Source organism: Anastrepha obliqua, chromosome 4, assembly GCF_027943255.1.
Source record: "Anastrepha obliqua isolate idAnaObli1 chromosome 4, idAnaObli1_1.0, whole genome shotgun sequence".
Classification (NCBI taxonomy): Eukaryota; Metazoa; Arthropoda; class Insecta; order Diptera; family Tephritidae; genus Anastrepha; species Anastrepha obliqua.
Window position 1 is genome coordinate 91,157,112 of NC_072895.1, and position 10,004 is coordinate 91,167,115.

Consider the following 10,004-nt stretch of genomic DNA (forward strand, 5'->3'; position numbering starts at 1 on the left):
CTATAATATTATGAGACAACTCCAATGCTTTCTGAATTAAAATATAGGTGGCAACGCCATTCAAAAACACTTTCAAATCATAATTTGCCTCGTAAGCACATCTTAATATCATACTTAATTCCTTTGTATTGCTATTTAATATTTTTGTCTTAATAATAAGGTGGCTACGCCATTCGCAAATAATTTTAATTAAAATTCTGTTCATTCTCTTCAACACATTTCATTTGATATCCATATCCTATTATAAGGCAACCCCAAGGCTTTTTGCATTAATAAATAGGTGGTAACGACACCCAAAAAAAATACCAGTCTAACGGTTAGACTTGATAGAAGTGAAACCTTCCGTAAAACAAACTGAGAGAGAATAAGACGAAAGCAGCATTAGGAGCAAGATAATTATAGGTTCATTATAATATTGCTATAAAGTTCATATTTTATTTTCTTCATTTTATCATTATTCATCCTCAATGTTTTCAATTTCAACAAATGATACGAGTGGCTTATGATAGATAAAATATGATACAAATGCTTTGGTTTCGATGTTGTCAAAAAAAATACCCAAACGGACCGAAGAAACAGACTTACAAATTTCTTCCATTTTCGTCTACTTGTATTCATATAAAAATTTATGTCTCTTCCCACCAAAGCTAAATGTATTAGTATATTTCTTCTTGTATTTATTCAAGGCTGAAATCCCGGCGATACTGCAATACCGGGCCAACCCGTGGCAGAGGTGGAGAGCAAGCCCCTAAAACACTCCGCCCATTTCCAAAAATTAGTTTAACATTTGTTGTCCTCCGATGGAGGATCTATCAGATGTTAAGCTGATAACCACACTACCTAGTCAATACATTTTAAATAATAAACCTAATAAACCTTTTGGGAATTACACGCTCACAAAAAAAAAATTAATGTACGAAATATTTATACCGATTCACTTAAACTGACTTTCAGTATCTAAACCAAAAATAGAAAAGCCAAAAAACTGTTTTCAATAAATAATCAGAAATGTCCTACAATGCAAATTTCAAAAAAAAAAAAATTGTATTTCTTGTGATTCGAACCAAGAATTTTGGATCGGAAGCTCACATTGCTAGCCGCTCGGCTATCGCGCCATACTGTCGGTGCTGGCCTAAAAGTTATTTAGTTCGTCGCTACGTTTATATGTTGTAATTCGTTTCACTTTTTCCCAAATCACTCCCAACGATTCTAAAGAAGTTTTCACTTCAAAAATTAATGTACGAAATATTTATACCGATTCACTTAAACTGACTTTCAGTATCTAAACCAAAAATAGAAAAGCCAAAAAACTGTTTTCAATAAATAATCAGAAATGTCCTACAATGCAAATTTCAAAAAACAAAATTCCATTTTCGTCTACATGTATTCATATAAAAATTTATGGCTCTTCCCACCAAAGCTAAATGTATTAGTATATTTTTTCTTGTATTTATTCAAAGCCGAAATCCCGGCGGTACTGCAATACCGGGTCAACCCGTGGCAGAGAAGGAGCAAGCCCCTAACACACTCCGCCCATTTCCAAAAATCAGTTTAACATTTGTTGTCCTCCGATGGAGGATCTATCAGATGTTAAGCTGATAACCACACTACCTAGTCAATACATTTTAAATAATAAACCTAATAAAACTTTTGAGAATTACACGCTCACAAAAATTATTTATATCAACATATAATATAACGCTTCGTAACTAAATAACTTTTAGGCCAGCGACGACAACATGGCGCGGTAGCCGAGCGACTAGCAATGTGAGCTTCCGATCCAAAATCCTTGGTTCGAATCACAAGAAAAAATGAAAGTTATTTTTATTTAGTTCGTCGCTACTTTTATATCAACATATAATATAACGCTTCGTAGCCAAGAAGGTCGCTTTTTCGTTTCACTTTTCCTCAAATCACTCCCAACGATTCTAAAGAAGTTTTCACTTCAAAAATACTTTCCAAATCATAATTTTCCTAATACGCATATCTTAATATTAAATTCATTGGTATTGTTATTTATTGTTTTTGTCTTAATAATAAGGTGGCTACGCCATTCGCAAATAATTTTAATTAAAATTCTGTTCATTCTCTTCAACACATTTCATTTGATATCCATATCCTATTATAAGGCAACCCCAAGGCTTTTTGAATTAATAAATAGGTGGCAACGACACCTAAAAAATACTTTCCAAATCATAATTTTCCTAATACGCATATCTTAATATTAAATTCATTGGTATTGTTATTTATTGTTTCCGGCTTAAGAATAAGGTGGCAACGCCATTCACAAATAATTTTAATTACAATTTTGTCATTCTCTTCAACACATTTCATTTGATCTCCATATCCTATTATTAGACAACTCCAATGTTTTCTGAACTAATGTATAGGTGGCAACGAGGCTCAACAAATACTTCCCTAATCATAATTTGCCTAATACGCATATCTTAATATTAAATTCGTTGGGATTGTTATTTATTATTTTCGTCTTAATAATAAGATGGTAATGCCATTCAAAAATAGTTTTAATTAAAATTTTGTTCATTCTCTTCAACACATTTTGTTTGATACCCATATCTTAACCTATAATTAAATTATGTCATTAATTTATTGTAATTTGTTATTTAAAATTAGATGGCAATGGCTTTTATATAATTAAAAAATATTGTGTTAAAACCACCTCCAATTTCGAAAAAATAGGTGGCAGCACCAGCTGAAAATATTTGGCCATTGAATCCTTTAGTTTGATATCTACGTATCCACACGCATATTTAATATCAAACTCCAATTTGTAATAAATTGCTGCTTTGCAATTAAATTCAGGTGGCAGCGCTATCAAAAAAAAAATAATTTTTGCAATAATTATTTTTTAATATTTTCCTTGTTAGCAATGCTGTAATGCTTATATCTATTTTTTTATAAATTACTTTAGTTTTTATAAATAAACAGGTGGCAACACTCTGCTAAAAGTATGTGACACACAAACCATCTAGTACCTGGCCCCTACATTACTCTTAATATTCAACTGAAATTTATAATAAACTGCTACTTGACAATAAAATTCAGGTGGCAGTGCTATCAAAAAAATAACAATTTTTTGAATTACTATAAATCGTCTTCAAAATATTTGTCTTGATACCAATGCTGTAATACTTACTTTTTCAATTAAATTTTTATTTTTATATACAAACAGGTGGCAACCCCCTGCTAAATGTATGTGGCACTCAAACTATCTACTATTTACTACTCATAGGCTTTCTTTTAGTATAAAAAATGTTAAAATTGCGCCAGTAATTTTTGAATGATGCTCTTTCCAAACAATTTGCTACGTTTTCATACCATAGAGATACACCCACATAGTGTTAACATATAACAAATGGGCTGGAAAGTCCCTAAATCATAGATGGCAATAGTTTTATTGCATTCCCCCCTCTTTCAGTTAGTATTAACCTTAAAAAGGCAACTGTTAAAATTTCATGATATTCTATTCATTAGTTCGTGGGTTATTATGCTAAGAGTGACGCTACTTTTATTACTTCATTATTTTCAAAACAATGGGTCAAAAACAATTTCGTAGTTTAATTTTACCCTACTTCTTGATGAGAAGAAATACCATTCAAAGTGGGAGCCGCGTTTGCTCCCTGTTGACCAGAACGCACCGTGTCACAAGTCAATCAAAATATTGACATAACTACATGAATTGAACTTCGAAATGCTCCCACATCCAACTTATTCGGCAGATGTGGCTGTTCGAAGACCTAAAAAAAAAAAATACTCGCCGGTAAGAAATTTCGCTCGAATGAAGAGATTATCGCTGAAACTGAGGCAAAAGATAAATCGTTCTACAAAAGTGGTATTGAAATATTAGAGCAGCGCTGGAATGATTGCGTTGTTCTTGGTGGAAACGTGTTTACTTGGTTAGGTCGCAGACTTTTCAGCCCATGTGTTTTGTTCGTGAGGAAAACTGTTCATATATATGACAAAGCAGCTTCAAATGTGTCCCTAAAATTAGTCGTAAATAAGACCAAAAAGAGTCCTATGTGTATCTAAAAATGGTCTTAACCGAGCAAAGTCAGCAAGTCAGGCGTCGCTCCGAAAAGAGTCGTTTATGAAGTCAATAACAGTCATATATCATATAACTCCTATTCAAGGTCATTTAAACGAGCTCATTATAAGAATAAACGCTCTGCGCTAGTACTGCAATGCGCCCACCACAAGCATGGAGTAGGCTCCTGATCATAGGAGCATGCGCGAAAACTGCGTAGCGCGCCCACTAGTAAAATTTTTAATAGAATTTTTTGTAGCAAGCAAATCCCCAGCATGTTATAAGTACTAGCTTTCATTGATATTCACCAAAGTAGCGAATAAAGTATAGGCTGCATAGTCTTTTTGCTAGACAACAAATAAAACCCTGCAATAAGTCGATACACAAGACACCAATTGCTAATACGCCTGGATCGATTCTCCATCATCAACTTCACGGCAGTCATAATAATAGGGTAATTTACCAAAAGTACAGCTACAGGATATAATCTACTTACTAAGAGAATGCATTTCTCATTCAAAGATTATCGATTTAATATAAAAATTGGTGTCAATATTATGCGAAAATGTGTAGGAGAAACAAAGTATACTTTTGAGCAAAATAACAAAAGCAGGACTTAAATTGTGCTTCCTTTGCAGGGCAATACGCCCGTTCATAAGTGGCAAGTTTCTGTCCTACACAAAAGTGCATGCGGGGCACTTAACTACCCTATTGGCCTATTCAAACCACTTTAAAAAAAGGCTATTATGAAAAAAAAATACTGTTGAAGAAAATTGTTGAAATTGCTGATGGAGAATTGGGGATGGCTATTACCTTTTTTCAGGGTACCAGCAAACTTTGGGTAAGAACTGATTCGTGTATTAAGCTCAAATGAGCGTTCATCGGAGAGGACGAATAAAATAATAAAAAATAAAAGTGATTGGCGGGTACACGTATGTTAGGTGTTCGAGCTCCTCCTCCTATTTGTCGTGTGAATCTTGATGTTGTTCCACAAATGGAGGGACTTAGATGCAAATGTTTTCTATGAGGAGCTTTTTTATGGCAGAAATACGAGGGGTGCCTTTCATATGTCGGGATTTGGCAACCCTGGTGTTGCAATCTGCCAACTGACAGCTGTATCGCAAAGTTTGACATTTTTTGGCTTTTACGTACTCAGAACGTTTTGAAATACCAGCGCTATTTGTGTTGTTTACGAGTACAGTAACTTAAAAGATTCATCTCGGTCCAAAAATGGAATTAAATCGTGAACATTTTTGTGCGATTAATATATTTTTTACAACTTTCGACGTGGATTAACTCAGCAGCATTGCATGGATGAACTTAATTCATTTTTTGGCGATGAAGCTCCATCAAGGACCAGTGTTTATCGGTGGTGTGGTGAATTCAATCGTGGTCGTAGTTCACTCCAAGACGAATTTCGTGAAGGTCGTCCAAAATCAGTTGTTGTTCCGAAAACCATTAATGCTGTGCGCGAACTGATATTGCAAGATCGTCATGTGACCTATCGTGAGATTGAGACAATCTTAGGCATTAGTGGGACCAGCATACACTCAATATTGCATAAACATTTGATTGTCAAAAAAATTTGTTCGCGTTGGATCCCACACAATTTGTCAATCGCTCAAAAAAAGGCTCGTGTCGATTGGTCGAAGGAAATGCTCAAAAAATACGATCGCGGGGCTTCGAAACACGTCTATGACATCGTGACAGGTGAAGAATCATGGATTTACGCGTATGAGCCCGAAAGTAAACAGCAGTCGACTGTATGGGTGTTTCAAGATGAGCCAAATCCAACAAAAGTTGTTCGCGCACGAAGCACTTCCAAGCAAATGGTCGCCTGCTATTTCGGAAAAACTGGACATGTCGCAACCGTACCACTAGAACAACGCAGAACAGTAAATTCTGAGCGGTACACAACCATTTGTTTGCCAGTTGTCTTCCAAGAAATTAGGAAAACCAATCGCCAAAGACGGATCACTCTTCACCAGGACACTGCGAACTCTCACACATCGGCTCAAACAATTGCATTTTTGAGCACTCAAAAAATCGAATTAATGGGTCATCCGCCATATACTTCTTTTTATTCCCGTACGTAAAAAACAAACTGAGAGGTCAACGTTTTTCGACACCTGAAGAAGCGGTTCCGGCATTCAGAATGCATGTTTTGGAGGTACCTCCGACATATAAAAGGCACCCCTCGTATACCCTCCTGCCGAGAGACGACCGCTATTAGAAAAAAAAATCTTTTTCTATCATATTATTTAATGTTTACGCACGGAGACGAGAACTTGCGCACTCCCGAATGGTAGTCACCCACTAACCCATTCCGCTACGGTGGTCATAAAAACTGTTCCTTCTCCATATTCCTTGAATTTTTTGACCTCGCCTCGTATGTATAAAGTAATGCTGACCCAACTTTGTGTTCGCGTAGGTACTGCATCGAAATTACAGGAATTTGTTTATTATATATTTTAAAAGTTTGAAAGTGTTTGATTTGTGTAAGGCTGATGTAGCCTCTGAGAACGGCCCAAAGCAAGCTTAACCACCGAAATTGATGATATCCTCCCTAGCGGAATCCAGCATACGCAGTTATGAGTATATCAACTCCCTCTGCTGAGTAGCTCCATTTCCTCTGCACCTCATTTCCTCCGCTCACAGAAATAGTAACACCTTCTAAATATTCAGAGCTAAATCACTGCTGGGAATCCTGATCAATACTGATAAATGCTAAACTAATTTATGCCACCACAGTTATCCTTGTACAACCACACCCACCGTCCGCTTGTGGCAAGCGCTTGATAGTAAATAAAAGTATAATTAGAATATTCGTGGATTTGTGTAGCAGCAAAGTGGCGAGAAAAGTGTAAGACAAAGTGCCTTCATTAGTTGATTTCCATTGAAGCCACGAACTATAAACTAATTTACATTTCAATTTGGTTTCCAACCGATTCACACGGCTAGTTGCCGCAAACATAGCTGCCATCGCCCCACAGTTTAATGGTGGAGAAGTGATGGTGCAAGTGAATCGAAAACTCGAACAGCGTAGTTACTGCCCTACATATTTCACGCGCTCTCCCGCCCCCATACATGCACACCTACATTCATGTATTTATGTATGCATGTACAAACTAATTTCACCGCAAATTTATTGCAAACTATAAGTAAAAAGCGAGAGAGAGAGAGAGAGAAAGAAAGAAAAGTGGGAAAGTGTTTTACCAAGTGTTGTTGATGCAGGAGAAGAATTAAAAAAGGGAAAATTGCGGTTAAGCATTTGAAATGAATGGCAAAGTACATAAATGAGGTAAGAATCGAGATGTATGTGGAGTGGTAAAAATGCAAGCAATTCTTTACATTTCAATTCGATTTCGTTCGATAGGAAACAATTCACTTCAAGCTGAGTTCACTTCGAGTTGTTTTTTGAAGTGACTTGAGAACTGCAACTCGATATTGGTAATCATTGTAAATTTTCCACATGAAGTTGCTGCAAACGTGAGCAAACAAATACACAGAAGCACCTAGCCACACTACACACACACAAATGCATGTAATTGCGTTGAATTCGATTTGCATAAACAAGGCATTAAAGGCTCTGGATGGGTGTGACTTGGTGCATATTGAAGAGAGATTATGTAGTGCAGGTGGTGGGTAAATGAATGGCAGTCTGCACAAATGTACACGCCAACAGATGAAGACATGAACTTACTTATACTTAAGACACATACATACACACTTATGTAACCGCTGGCTAATTACCAGATTCATATTACAGAAAATGACCTGGGCAATGCCCAAGCAACGCTCGCTGTGCAAATCGCTGTTTATACGTTGAGAAATATTGCAGGCATTGACCTGAAGCAGGAATTACATGCCATGCAATTTAGGCTTTGTTGCTTTCAGCCCTTTACTAAGCTAGCAAATATTATGCTAAGCAACGCATTCAAAGTCACAACGACATGAAAGTTTCGCTTGGAGTTCTAGTTCAAAACCAAAGTATGAAATATGGAATGTGAAATTTGACAGTTGAAATATGAAATATAAAAGATGAGGGATGAAGGATGAAGGATGAAATAAGAATTATGAAATACAGAATATAGAATATGAATAATGAAAAGGGGAAAGGTGAAAGGTTAAAGGTAAAATGTCAAATATAAAAACGAAAGATGAAATATGAAATATGAAATTTTTACTAAGAATTATTAAGTAAGAAGTATGAAAAATTAAATATGAAATTGGAGAAATGAAAATTGAAGTATGAAATTTTAAATTTGGAAACTGAAATATTAAGTAAGAAATATAAAAAGTTTTAAAAATGAAAGATGAAATTTGAGGGATCAAAAATGAAATATGAGGATAAAAAAAGGAAGATGAAATAATAATTGTGAAAAATAGAACATAAATGATGATAGTCCAAATATGAAGACAAAAAATGAATTTAGAATCATAAGACACGAAAAGTGAAATATGAAATAGGAGATTTGAAAAACAAAATATGAGATATGAATATAAATAATATGAAATTCGAATTACGAAATATAAAATATGAAATTTGGCGGATGACAGATGAAATATGAAGATGAAAAATTAAAAATGAGAAATAAAATAAGAATTATGAAATGTGGAAGATGAAAGGTCAAATATGAAGACGAAAGATGAAATATGAGATTTGAACTAAGAAATATGAAATGCGAAATTTGAAAGATGAAAGATGAAATGTGAAATTTGAAAGATGGAATATGAAATGCGAAATTTGAAAGGCGAAATATAAAATGTGAAAGATAGAAAATGAAATGCGAAATTTGAAAGGTGAAATATGAAATTCGAAAGATGGAATATGAAATGCGAAATTTGAAAGGCGAAATATGAAATGTGAAAGATAGAATATGAAATGCGAAATTTGAAAGGCGAAATATCAAATTTAAAAGATGGAATATGAAATGCGAAATTTGAAAAGTGAAATATGAAATTTGAAAGATGGGATATGAAATGCGAAATTTGAAAGGCGAAATATGAAATTTGAAGGATAGAAAATGAAATGCGAAATTTGAAAGGTGAAATATGAAATGTGAAAGGTGAAAAATGAAATATGAGATTGAAAATCGCAAAATGTTATTAGAGACATTAAATATGGAAAAATGTGAAATGAAACAAAAAACCAATTAAGATATAAGGTGAAAAATAAATGAAATATGAAATACGGAGCATGACATATAGAAAATGAATGATGAAATGTTAAAGGTCAAATATGAGGAGGACTAAAGATGAAATATGAAAATTTTAAGACAAATAATGGAATACAAAATATGGAATATGCAATAAAAAATATGAAATTCGTTAGTTGAGAGATGAAATATGAGAATGAAAGATAGAGCGCAATATACATCTTTTTTTAGATGAGAAAATAAATAAAAAATATGAAATATGGATGATTAAATGTGAATTATAGAATTTTTCCTTTCCTTGTTCACTCCTGTCGGGAGCATAGAGCCTCGACAAGACGCTTCCACCGTATACGATTCTGTGCTGTTGGTTTTGCACCGTCCCATGAGATGTTGACATCTGCTAATTCCTGCAATATCGACCTTCTCCAAGTGTTTTTTGGTCGACCGCGACCTCAGCTCTCTTGCGGATTCCAGTACAGTGCCGTTCTCGTGATGCTATCTGGTGGTTGGTTATAGAGTATGACTTTTCAATACTTCGGAGCTTTACGTCCCTAGGTCCTAAATTTTTCGTAAGATTTTATCTTGCTGTCCATGTACCTAGTCCCTACCATGCCATAACTGCCCCAATTGACGTTTCTGCATTACATAAAATATTATTTTCCACTGCAGAGAAACTTTTAAGTTGATTATCAGTCTGCGAAATACTCTAAACTGATATCGGTGCTCTCTGAATATATATTTTTTTCTATTATACTAAAAAAGTTTTCTACTCAAATTGAGCTCTTTCATCCATCGACGTA

The 10,004-nt window shown here is 34.7% G+C and overlaps 2 pseudogenes; both read right to left on the reverse strand.

The window, feature by feature from the left end:
• Positions 1-677: 677 nt before the first annotated feature.
• On the reverse strand, positions 678-863 carry LOC129246519 (U2 spliceosomal RNA; annotated as a pseudogene).
• Positions 864-1,450: 587 nt separating this feature from the next.
• Positions 1,451-1,634, reverse strand: LOC129246543 (U2 spliceosomal RNA; annotated as a pseudogene).
• Between the last annotated feature and the right edge of the window lie 8,370 nt (positions 1,635-10,004).